The sequence below is a fragment of the Tachypleus tridentatus genome, chromosome 8 (genome assembly GCF_004210375.1).
Source record: "Tachypleus tridentatus isolate NWPU-2018 chromosome 8, ASM421037v1, whole genome shotgun sequence".
Lineage (NCBI taxonomy): Eukaryota > Metazoa > Arthropoda > Merostomata > Xiphosura > Limulidae > Tachypleus > Tachypleus tridentatus.
The window spans coordinates 67,710,102-67,724,040 of record NC_134832.1 but is presented as its reverse complement, the minus strand read 5'-3'; the positions used below and the strand labels follow the sequence as shown (position 1 = coordinate 67,724,040).

General features: G+C 35.3%; 1 long non-coding RNA gene across 1 annotated transcript; it reads right to left on the bottom strand.

Annotated features, from left to right (window-relative positions):
• Window positions 1-4,799: 4,799 nt before the first annotated feature.
• LOC143222572 (uncharacterized) lies at window positions 4,800-10,423 on the bottom strand. The gene is made up of 3 exons (XR_013012329.1): window positions 10,000-10,423; window positions 6,972-7,038; window positions 4,800-5,138 (listed from the first exon to the last, which is right to left on the bottom strand). It is a non-coding gene; the product is annotated as an uncharacterized LOC143222572 (long non-coding RNA).
• Between the last annotated feature and the right edge of the window lie 3,516 nt (window positions 10,424-13,939).

Here is a 13,939-nt window from a genome sequence, read left to right as displayed (position 1 = left end):
GAGCTATCCGTCCTCTGTTTATCATCGCTATCGAAACCCGATTTGTAGTGATATAGGTCTGCAGACATAGAGCTGTAAGTGTTAGATATCTTGTGCAAATATATAACACTTTCTTTTTTTCCGCCAATCATTGCAACTAATTTGTCCTAAGTTTCTACCGTGTAGGAATAGTTAGTTGCTATATAATAGGTAGTTGATTGAAAATAATTTAATACCAAAGTTCAAAATTAATGTTTATTGAAAACCGCAAAAAAATTATATTTATCGAGTGGTTTTCAGTCTTTCAGAGAAGCTATTGCCTGCACAGCTGGTATGGGTAGTATCACTTTTATCGATAAGCAGAAAACAACGTTTTGACCTTCGTAGGTCAACTTCGGGTTCAGAAAAGTGGCTTTCTCGTCATCAAGAATTGCCTGAACAATTAATATTGTTTTGTAGTTAGGTGCAATCCACACACGCAATCCACCAGTTTTGAAACAGTATTTTTTTTATTCTCTAGCAATCCCGGTTAAATATATTCGTTTGTCTTTTATTTTCTTTGAAAACAGCCAGAAACAAAGCCGTGTGAATAACCGGAACATAAGGAACAGCGGTAAGGTTCCAGTTTTCTAGATTACGCTAGTTGGTTATCTGGTTCCAGCGAAGTCGAATTATTTTGTCTGTATCGTTGACTTGGCAACAAGGAACAACTGTGCTTTATGATTCGATATGACTGAACATCAAGAGAGGGGAAGGGGGGGAATAATTCTTATATTTCCTTTCCCTGAAGTCTCAACCTACCTTACCCTCAGGTGGGGGACGGACGGTAGCAACCGGCGCCGTGCTGTCGCCACTCACTACCCCGAGGCCGCGGCAGCTGTGGAGGGGCGGATGCGAGCGGAGGGCTCGGCGTTCGGGGAGGTCTCATCGGCTGACAGCTAAGTGTGGCGGCAGCGTCAAGGGTGTATCGTCAGAACGATTTCCTCCATTGGTGTAATGTAACCATTCAGATGAGCATTATGTTTATTGGTGCTTTGTGTTCGACACGTATTCTTCACGACTTCGGCTATCTTAGTTCTGCTGTTTACTTAAAATAAACCACAAACTTAACAGTAAGTTAAGGAAGTGTCTCAAATAGTTGTTGGAATTCACTGAATCATTCGCACGGCTAGTTAATCTCTTTACCCGAAGAAAGTTCAAGGAATAAATCTATTCTACACAAACACATTTTATGTGACATACACGTGATTTCCACTCCTCATATTACAACAAGTGTAGCGTATGACATATCTTTTTACGATTTTTACCGATACTATTAAATTGTAAGTGTTCAGCCTCTGTGTAAACAAAATTTAATCATAACGCATTACTTATTACGGAAATCGAACAACGTACTAAAGTAAGGAAACTTGTTTGCTTCAAGTTTGACCTTCCACTAGTACAGCGGTAAGTCTACGGATTCACAACGCTAAAATCAGGGGTTCGATTCCCTTCAGCGGGCTCAGCAGATAGCACGATGTGGCTTTGCTATAAGAAAACACATACACACACGCTTCAAGTTTGTCCTGAAACTAATAAAGTTCGAACAATGAATTTATTCAAAAAGTAGACAAAACAACCTTAATGTTTGGAAATTTTTTATCATTACAAGTGGTTGGTACATATGGTATATGTTATAAAGGTTAAGAGAGCGTCGCCTCGTTGACTCAGCGCTATGTCTTCGGACTTGAAACTCTAGAATTCGGGTTAGATACCCGTAGTAGGTAGGACACAGATAGCCCAGTGCTTAACTACAAACAAACAAATAATAGCGGCTCTCCCGCTTGACAAAGTTTTTATTAATTTTTCTAAAGTCCAACAGTTGTTAAATAATATTCATTTATATGTCAAAGCCGTTTGTTGATCAACAACGTGTGTTTATAACTTGAAACAGTCTTAACGGATGTTTATTTGGAAGACGAAATAATTGGGAAATAGAGGAGTTTATTTGGATAAAACTATTAGGTGATAGAGGAGTTTATTTGGATGAAACTATTAGGTGATAGAGGAGTTTATTTGGATGAAACTATTAGGTGATAGAGGAGTCATTTAGATAGAACTATTGGGTGGTAGAGGAGTTTATTTAGATGGAACTTTGTGTGATTTTACATATATTTCAAACGTTAGGATTTCCTGTATTTCACTTACACGTTAAATATTAAGTACATTTATCATCTTTTTATTTTTAGAAGTATTTCAGTTCGATATAATTTTTCCGCGTTATATATGTATCACCTTTTGTTTTGAGAAAGAATACTACTTAAATTATAACAGGACGATAGATATTAAAATATTGTCCCTGATTTACATTATATAAAACACCAAATTTATTTGAACTGGGTCCTCCGAAATAAAGAACGATTTATTAGTGCTTGCAAAATGGTATCTGATGTTTTTACTGCTTCTATATACATTATAACTGATTCCAACTTCGTTCTGTATATTAATTGCTTTCCCAATGTATACTTCGAAACATATAGTTTTGTCATATGTATTATTAATCCTTAAGTAATTCGAAATGTGCTAATTTTAAAATTTGAGGGCATAGCTAAGAGACAAATTTAGCGAGGTAGGGAATTACTAATGTAAATGAATTAATATACAGTCATGTGTATACACGTATTGAATCTCTGTATAACTGCGAAAATCTAAATATGAGCAGTAACTGGTACTGTATCTTTTTTTCATAGTTTAGCAATAGAAACGTAAATATTCAGTTGTACTTCTTCAAAGTGTAATTCTCACATGGCCTTTGTCACTTGCAGGCGATGGAACTTATGGAGTAAAATGTATAACTTATGTAAAGATAGTCTGGGCATATATATGTATAACGACATAGTATTGACATTCATAACATTATTAAATGGAGATGTTCGTATTTGAGATACAAACTAAATTCATGAGATAATAAAAATGTAACATATAAAACCAAATAACGTATACTGTAGTTAGCGAAAGATACGATAAACTCTGATTTATGTTTCAAACATTCAGTCAACCTTTCACTCAGCTATAAGCTTGTATGCAGTATGAAATTGAATGTTGAAGCTTTTGTATCCTTTGTGTAAATCTGAGTGGTAGAGATAAGTGCGTGCTTGGTAGGTTTTGCTCTTCTAATAGAGTAGCAAATTTTCCTACCCCACATTTTTTTTTCTGGTTCCAGTTCTATTGAGTACTTGCTAAATATGCGTACGATTGCTGTGGACCCATCGTCGGCGTCTGGCGTAATTTGTAAACATACACACAAACACGTAACAATAAATATATTCCTATAAACATACGTTTCAGATGCTCCATACTTATTACCTGTGACACACAGATATATATTTCATCTTGTGGCAAATCATAATGGATGTTATAATGATGGTAATACGGTAACGTGGCTCACTTCGTTTTCTAAAGTTTTCTATTTTCAAACTTTACTCTTTCTAAGTTTGAGCTAACGTAAATGGCTGCTGGTACTGTTCGACTCAGATAGCAAAGTACAGTTACACCCAATCAAGCTTCCGTGTTTTGTAGCATGTTTTGTAACGCTTATACATTACTAGTTAACCGCTATTAGCCAACGGTCTTATACTTAATAACAACCATACATACAGCGTTTTATATTTATAATCTGGGTTCTGGGTTAGACATATTTATAAATTTATTACAATAGTTCTCTATTTGTCATAACGTATGCGATGAAAAAACAGCTGAAATTGACCAGATATGATTCGGTTTTAATTAAATATATATGTTGGGTACAATTCAATTGTATGGTGCTCCCCCCCCATTAATTCAATTGTATGGTGCTCCCCCCCATTAATTTAATTGTATGGGGCTCCCCCCATTGACACAGCGGTATATCTGCGGATTCACACCGCTAAAAATCCGGTTTCGATATTCGTGGTGGGCAGAGCACAGATAGCTCATTGTGTAGCTCTGTGCTTAATTTCAAAACCAACAAACAATTAGATGGTCTCTTGTATCTTCTATCACACTGTTTATCTTCTTTAGTAGCTACATTGTTCAAATTGAAGTTTGTCCAGAATATTTATAATGTCTTTTAAAAAGATACCCTTGTGTTTACGTATCAGTACAAAGTGAATATAATCTTACATTTATGAAGAAACTTGTATAATTCGATAAAAAATGATTCAAAATTATCATAAAGCAGTTCTGACAAAAAAAGTATTTAATAATGAAAACTTCAACAAAATTAATACTTATATGTATCTGTCAAAAATATTATTTTGTAAGTGAAGTAATAAAGAAATAGCTTAGTAAATGTGGGTTAAGGCACTCGATTCGTAATCCGAGGGTCGCGGGTTCGAATCACTGTCACACCAAACACGCTCCCTCTTTCAGCCATGGGGGCGATATAATGTGACAGTCAATCCCACTATTCGTCGGTAAAAGAGTAACCCAAGAGTTGGCGGTGGGTGGTAATGACTATCTGCCTTCCCTCTAGTCCTATACTGTTAAATTAGGGATGGCTAGCGCAGATAGTCATTGTGTAGCTTTGCGTGAAATTCAAAACAAACCAAACCAAACTGAATGCAATCAAAATTTTCGAGATTTAAGAGAAACTTATAAAACTTTTAAACATATACTAATTTAAACATAGACTATGTTTGAAGATAATAAATACACAGTACCTCTGACACTTCAATTACATCGTCAGCTTAAGTACCATCGGCACTTATTTGTTTTACGCCGATACTATACGTTTCAAGATTACGCTCGTTTGTACTCTTTGGGCTGTTGTTTTACCGCCATCTATGAACGAGAGACGGCGGAACGGTGAAAATGCTATGCCTTCGAGACCCTAAACAATCGTGTCGTGGAGGCTTTTGTAGTACATTCTAATTAATAGAAGTATTGATTTATCAAAAACAGCTAGGACAACAAGTCTCGCATGTCTCTGGGTCAATTGTCGCTCCCTGGGAGAACCGCCATGGCAAGCGATGACTCGTGTTCTAGTGTCGTGGATAATTCAGTGATCGTACGGACACTTCCAAACAGCTCGTTATATTAGAGTTAAAACTACACAACCACGCCGTAAAGAGCTCACGCACGCCGGACCAATACGTGTGTTCTCCGTCAGGTTTGTTCCTGTAGTTTGGATGAACGAGTTTCTGTAAAAATTGATGTCACAAATTAGACGTTTTGGAATTTACTAAGTGTCAAAATAACACGCTGACATTTTGTACAGTACTAGAAGTAAAACTGTGTTTCTCACGTTACAAGCTGTTATCAATAACATATTACAAAGAACATTATTACACTTTGTTGATTATACAAATTAACTTGTGTTTCTCACGTTACATGCTGTTACAAACATAATGACATGTTACACTAGTTTCTTCTTCAAGGATGGAGAACATACTTCACTTTGTTTGGTGTTCAGGATAAAATATTGTTTACTGTTACAAACATATTAATTTGTTACACTGGTTCCTTATTCAAGGATGGAGAACATACTTCCCCTTTGTTTAGTGTTCAAGATAAAATATTGTTTACTGCTACAAACATATTAACATGTTACACTGGTTCCTTCTTCAAGGATGGAGAACATACTTCCACTTTGTTTAGTGTTCAAGGTAAAATATTGTTTACTGTTACAAACATATTAATATGTTACACTGGTTCCTTCTTCAAGGATGGAGAACATACTTCACTTTGTTTGGTGTTCAGGATAAAATATTGTTTACTGTTACAAACATATTAATTTGTTACACTGGTTCCTTATTCAAGGATGGAGAACATACTTCCCCTTTGTTTAGTGTTCAAGATAAAATATTGTTTACTGCTACAAACATATTAACATGTTACACTGGTTCCTTCTTCAAGGATGGAGAACATACTTCCACTTTGTTTAGTGTTCAAGGTAAAATATTGTTTACTGTTACAAACATATTAATATGTTACACTGGTTCCTTCTTCAAGGATGGAGAACATACTTCACTTTGTTTGGTGTTCAGGATAAAATATTGTTTACTGTTACAAACATATTAATTTGTTACACTGGTTCCTTATTCAAGGATGGAGAACATACTTCCCCTTTGTTTAGTGTTCAAGATAAAATATTGTTTACTGCTACAAACATATTAACATGTTACACTGGTTCCTTCTTCAAGGATGGAGAACATACTTCCACTTTGTTTAGTGTTCAAGATAAAATATTGTTTACTGCTACAAACATATTAACATGTTACACTGGTTCCTTCTTCAAGGATGGAGAACATACTTCACTTTGTTTGGTGTTCAGGATAAAATATTGTTTACTGTTACAAACATATTAATATGTTACACTGGTTTCTTCTTCAAGGATGGAGAACATATTTCCACTTTGTTTAGTGTTCAAGGTAAAATATTGTTTACTGTTACAAACATATTAACATGTTACACTGGTTCCTTCTTCAAGGATCAAGAGAACAGTTACACTTCTATTGATGAATATTTTTGTTTTACGTCTTACTTCTTGTTGCTGATAATACATCACGAAATGTAATTATGGGATAAAATATTTTCCGCCTGATATTTGTAACCTTTTATTTGAAACGTTATGGTACGTGACACGGATATACTGTCGTCACTTCAAGAAAAAACTGTTGGGTGTAATTCTAACAAACACACCCCTTGACGTAAATAGGATAAGAATCCACACCCGTAAAGATGCAAATGTGAAAAATAAAAACAAATCTATTAATTTTTAAGTTGCACATTTATAACACATATATATGGTGAGGACGTTAGGTTTCATATTTCAGTTTCCAACGGTGATCAGTGGTTATGGTAACATATTAATATATTGTTTTACAATAATCACACTTGATTTAGATGTGATTTTACACCCGATATGAATTCACACTTTTCTCTGTATAATTACCGTGTCATTAGCTTACATAATAGTGCGAAATTATACATTTTTTAGGCTATGACACAGAGAAAATATATATTTCACTTACTTGCTCGTCCAGTTTATCATGCTGTATGAGTCATTTGGTGTTTATGTTTTCTTTCACAAGTAGTGAGCTACGTAGACCATGAAGAAACAAACAAACAACACATTAATATATCTATACGATATATTACACAGCGTGGTTTACGAAAAAATAACATTTTATGTCATCTATGTTCACTCCACGTTAGGATTTAGTTGATTTGGTGCGTTTCTATAAATAATATTTAGAAATTTCAGCCTTTGCAAGACAAAGACACGAAACTGTTTCACTTCTAAATTGTTTTGAGGATAGAAAATGAATCTTATATACAAACGTTGTGTTTGATTGGATGGGTGCGACCGAGGGTCACGTAACCACACCATGAATGAAGCTATGGACACGGTATAAAAGTGACAATTTTTTTATTCGGTTCAAAGAGCCGGATAAAGAATTTGTCACAGCAGAATTAGAGTCGGCTATAACGTGCCGTTCGGGTTGGAAATACCGAGTATGTCATTTTGCTTAACACTCTTTGGTTAAACTTGAAGTCATTTGAACCTCAAGGCGGATATTACCTCATTCCTTTCCACAATCGTAGTAATTGGCACAACATTTAAAAACAAACTACAAGTTTCGCTACTTAGCCTCCAATAAGATTCGAAATGTCTTACAATTTCAAGTTGTTACTATATATGGTTCGAATCCTCGTCGCACCAAACATGGTCACCCTTTCAGCCGTGGGGGCGTTATAAAATGACGGTCAATCCCACTATTCGTTGGTAAAAGAGTAGCTCAAGAGTTGGCGGTGGGTGCTGATGACTAGCTGCCTTCCCTCTAGCCTTACACTGTTAAATTAGGGACGGCTAGCGCAGATAGCCCTGGAGTAGCTTTGTGCAAAATTCAAAAACAAACAAACAAACATACTATACATTTCTTTACAGTCTCACTTGTTATTTAAGGGCCACGTTTATTCTAAAAACACATTTTGATGTTTTACTGCTATGTTTCCTGTACTAAAATTAATGTTCTTCCAGTGGTTTAGCGGCAAGGTTAAGAAATTATAATGCAACAATTCCATGTTCGATTCTCACGCAGAACACGGTGATCATTGCGTAGTTCAACGTTTAATAAAAAGAAAACAATATTTAACTTTACGAAAAATAAAATTTCCGAATTATAATGTATGCATTACTTTTTGTTCTTCTAATCTGTTGTTTCAAGTAGTTTTTAATCACATTTTATGTTTCGATAACTACTAAGGTTATTCGATAAAACATTTCCTAAATAGATGTTCGTAGATATTATTTTAGCATCACAATGAAATATCCATTACCTAAATTTATTATAGCGTTATGAACGTAGGTATCTATCCGCAACGTATGTTTGCGTGTCTAACTGTAATGTATATACGCGTGTATATATACATATCTTTGAGCAAGTATATTGCATTTGCAATACACGTTCAACTGTCACAAGTAATACAACATTTTACAGTACCTGTCTGTGTTGACAGCGCTTTTGTTTCTCGTGTTTTATTTCTTCGCGGGTTTTTATCTGCCGCTTATTGGATATTCATGTGAAGCTCTTGTATCATTATGACATTATCTACTTTATTATATACATTTAACTTTGATGCGTTCCGAAACAAATGAGACAAACGTATTTGCATGATACAATAAAATATAATGAAAAATAAAAAATACACAAACATACAGTATATAAAAAATACATAATGTCATTTCATTTTTAATATACATAGAAACGTATATTTCAAAACCTATAAATGTTTGTTAGAGAATCGTTTATATACCTCTAATTTAGTAAACCAACTTTATAACTTTCCTCATTATTTACTGGGATCTGTTATACTTTGAATATTGGAAAATGATTCCATTCATTCATCAAATTGTATCTTAAGATGACAACATGTTAGACTGTTCTTGTATAGATCGTCTATCCAGAGACTTCATGATGAACAAACAAATGGAATGCCTAGTTCAAAGTAGAGTGGCTCTTGTGGAGAAATAAAATCATCCTGGATTATTTTTGGAGGTTATTGCCCCAAGACTTTCCCAATAGGTGTCACTTTGAACTATGCAGTGGCTGAACATTTCAGCTTTGCTCACCATTTTCGACTACTTAAACATTGGCTTTGTTCAGTCTCAAAATCAGTTCTTGGTTAATCGTTCACTTTTATATGATTAAATTTTGTTTGAATCTAATTCTTTGCATATTGTAGATTACACGTTTAATTGGTCATATAATGTGGTTCATATGTTTGTCTAGCGTATGGTAATGTTAGCAGCAACTGAAGACAAGCGACGTATTACCCCAAGCTGGAAACAGTAAGTTTCTATATGATAAATAATTCAAAAATACCAAAGTATATAAAGTAACACATCCTGTAGTTTTCAGGTAAATACATCAAAGACGGACTAGTATTTGAGAATATTTTCCTTACAAGAAATATCTTTTTAACTTTATAATTAATATCCACTTGTTCCAAATTTCACTAACAGTAAACTGATAAGCTGTGTCTAATATTTTTATATGTGATGAATATAACAGTATTAAATGTCATTTTGTTGTGACATTTAACTATCTTGTATTTAAAAGGCTGGACATACGCTGCTGATAAATGTAAGTGTATTGGTAAAACACACACATACACTTAAACATTTAGAATATTATCTATTCTATACGAAGTACCTTGATGAACATTTTAAGTCGAGTATCTATCAGTTGTTTACTGATTACAAATGCTATCTTATAGACACTTGTGAAACTTCGTCAATTTGAAACTAGACTGACGATGTTTCTTGGAAGGCGCTGAAGAGTCGCTTCTTTCTTCGAATACAGTTAAGGATAAACTTATATTTTATACCCCACTAAAACTGTGATATGTTTAACAAGTAAATGAAAATTTAGAAAAAAAACCTTTTAAAGTTTTATCTTCGCGAGTGCTGAGACCCCAGTTTTTTTTAATCTAATATCACTAGGAGTCTTCAAGACTCTAGTTAATGTGCAGTTTAGCTCCCAACAACAGACTCACCTAAAAGTTGATCTTGACTAATGGATTCAGTTCCAGGTTTCATCTCGCTATCTTTTATATAGAAAACTATACATAGAACAATTGAACAGAAATGTCTGGTCATTGGGCCGAATCTTCAATTATTTCTAATTCTAGTTGACAAGGTCTTCCCTGAAGTGTCAAGAGTGTCCTGATGGTGTCCGTATATTTTTTTCTTGAAGTAAAGAAAGCGACCAGTGGTCAGGAAAGCCAGTCGCTTGGAAGGCCCACGCTCCACTGCTCACTTTCCAAACTTCATGCAGCGGTATCTCTAAACGACATGTTTCGAATCTCTAAACACGGTCTTGCATCGAGCAGAGGCCCCGGGTCCCGGCTTTCTACCTCTGCTACAAACGTAATAATTATGGGCCATTTCGCTCCAGAGACTAGCTACACTGCCGGCAGCACAAAGCAGGACCAAATTACTAGTCTCTAGCCGCCGGTACGTGTCATTCTTATAGCTCTGTATTTGAGAGCTTTGCTATTGTTTTAAGCAGTTTTCGTCATAGAAAACCATTAACGCCGTCAACAGGAAGTTAACATCAAGAAATGAAACTACTGCTATATGATGAAACAAAAGAATAAACTTACATTTATACATCTTTTTGTTTTGATTTGACAGAGCAAGAAAAGTCAAGTTTCAACCATCACCTGCATAGAAAACTTGTCTGCTAAAACATCTGAAGCCAACATACGACTATTCCGAGTCCCATTGTGTTTATGTAGAATTTTGTCTCGTATTTAATTACATCATATTATGTGGAGGTAAACCTATATTTGTACAAATAAAGTTCGGAATTTCATAATTTATAATCCATCATACGTCTCATAAGGACATCTTTCACAGAATATTTGTTTAGTAAACTTTAAGTTCACTTTAAATGATTTTTACATTTTAGTTTAATTTGTAAATACAACGCACTTCATATTTATATTTTACTAAACTACCCTGTTTTAAATAACAAAAATATTCGTGATGATGAGAAACCCAGTTGAAGTAAAAATGTATTCTCACGACGGCTGTAACCTGAGAAGTTCGAAACGTTTTTCTGTACTTTATTTTAATGAAAGTGCAAATACCCATACAAGCCGTCTTTAGAATATTAAACAAAAATATCCGTTTACCACTGTGGTTCTTGTTAGCGAGTGACTTCATAAAAAATATATACATAGGAAATTTTACATGTTACAGATGACTTCATGACTTATGGTTTAAAATGAAGACCGGAAAAAATTACGGGTTTAAAAGTATTAGATTTAACACACACACAAACAAACAAAACGAAGAAGCAGAGAAATATATCATACCATAGCAACCTTATATAATAAATCACCACAATATTTATATATATACACATATAGAACTCTTACACAACGGACAACATTAAATAGCTCTCGTATTTGTAATCTGTAATTATTGTAAAGCTATTAACGCTGTCTGCCGTTATCCCTAACTTTGAACTACTGACCAGTAATGCCAGTCAGTATCACTCTGCCATGCTATGGAACTGACTCTCGCTCTTGTAACACACACACACATCTTGAAAGGATAGCACGGCTCGCCAACTCCGAAAAAGAAAGCTCTTATTCAAAGCCAACCAGCCCATTAAAGTGTCTTCACCACTCGCTTTCAAGACATATAGCGCCACGCATAGTGTTTTCTTGTTTGGATTTCCTTGTAGATGTTTTATGTTATCTCGTGTAGCTTTGTGTGAAATTCAAAAGAAACCAAACCAGGTATTTCATTTTGCTTCCCCGCAATGTCTCTAAAATACGGGAACTATATATGTAGATAATTTTAAATTAGTTGGTAACGGCAACACGTTTCAGCTTATTTTGTTATTACTGCTTATTTCTGCTTAAATTATGAATGTTCAGTGGGAACTGATACACCTATGTAATTATTCTCAGTGGGAACTGACGTACCTATGTAATTATTCTCAGAAGGAACTGATGCACCTATGTAATTATTCTCAGTGGGAACTGATGCACCCATGTAATTATTCTCTGTGGGAACTGATGCACCCATGTAATAATTCTCAGTGGGAACTGATGCACCCATGTAATTATTCTCAGTGGGATCTGATGCACCCATGTAATTATTCTCAGTGGGAACTGATGCACCTATGTAATTATTCTCAGTGGGAACTGATGCATCTATGTAATTAATCTCAGTGGGAACTGATAAACATATGTAAGTATTCTCAGTGGTAACTGATGCAGCTATGTAATTATTCCCAGTGGGAACTGATGCACCTATGTAATTATTCTCAGTGGGATCTGATGCACCCATGTAATTATTCTGAGTGGGAACTGATGCACCCATGTAATAATTCTCAGTGGGAACTGATGCACCCATGTAATTATTCTCAGAGGGAACTGATGCACCCATGTAATTATTCTCAGTGAGAACTGATGCACCCATGTAATTATTCTCAGTGGTATCTGATGCACCCATGTAATTATTCTCAGTGGGAACTGATGCATCTATGTAATTATTCTCAGTGGGAACTGATGCACTTATGTAATTATTCTCAGTGGGAACTGATGCACCCATGTAATTATTCTCAGTGGGAACTGATGCACCTTTTTAATTATTCTCAGTGGGATCTGATGCACCCATGTAATTATTCTTAGTGGGAACTGATGCACCCATGTAATTATTCTCAGTTGGAACTGATGCATCCATGTAATTATTCTCAGTGGGAACTGATGCACTTATGTAATTATTCTCAGTGGTTTCTGATGCACCCATGTAATTATTCTCAGTGGGAACTGATGCACTTATGTAATTATTCTCAGTGGGAACTGATGCACCCATGTAATTATTCTCAGTGGTATCTGATGCACCCATGTAATTATTCTCAGTGGGAACTGATGCACCCATGTAACTATTCTCAGTGGGAACTGATGCACTTATGTAATTATTCTCAGTGGGAACTGATGCACCCATGTAATTATTCTCAGTGGGAACTGATGCACTTATGTAATTATTCTCAGTGGGAACTGATGCACCCATGTAATTATTCTCAGTGGTATCTGATGCACCCATGTAATTATTCTCAGTGGGAACTGATGCACCCATGTAATTATTCTCAGTGGGAACTGATGCACTTATGTAATTATTCTCAGTGGGAACTGATGCACCCATGTAATTATTCTCAGTGAGAACTGATGCACCCATGTAATTATTCTCAGTGGTTTCTGATGCACCCATGTAATTATTCTCAGTGGAAACTGATGCACCTATGTAATTATTCTCAGTGGGATCTGATGCACCCATGTAATTATTCTGAGTGGTAACTGATGCACCCATGTAATAATTCTCAGTGGGAACTGATGCACCCATGTAATTATTCTCAGAGGGAACTGATGCACCTTTTAATTATTGTCAGTGGGATCTGATGCACCCATGGAATTATTCTCAGTGGGAACTGATGCATCCATGTAATAATTCTCAGTGGGAACTGATGCACCCATGGAATTATTCTCAGTGGCAACTGATGCACCCATGTAATTATTTTCAGTGGTATCTGATGCATCCATGCAATTATTCTCAGAGGGAACTGATGCACCTTTTAATTATTGTCAGTGGGATCTGATGCACCCATGTAATTATTTTCAGTGGTATCTGATGCACCCATGTAATTATTCTCAGTGGGAACTGATGCACCGGTGTAATTATTCTCAGTGGAAACTGATGCATCTATGTAATTATTCTCAGTGGGAACTGATGCACCCATGTAATTATTCTCAGTGGGATCTGATGCACCCATGTAATTATTCTAACCGCTTTATCAGTTTGTAGATAGTCCACCTTTTTTTTTTTTTGCTGTAACTGGAACAGAGAGACTTCATTTGAAGTTGGTGATAACAATTTCATGTTTTCATGACGACAAGAACAATGTTTTTTTATGCGATT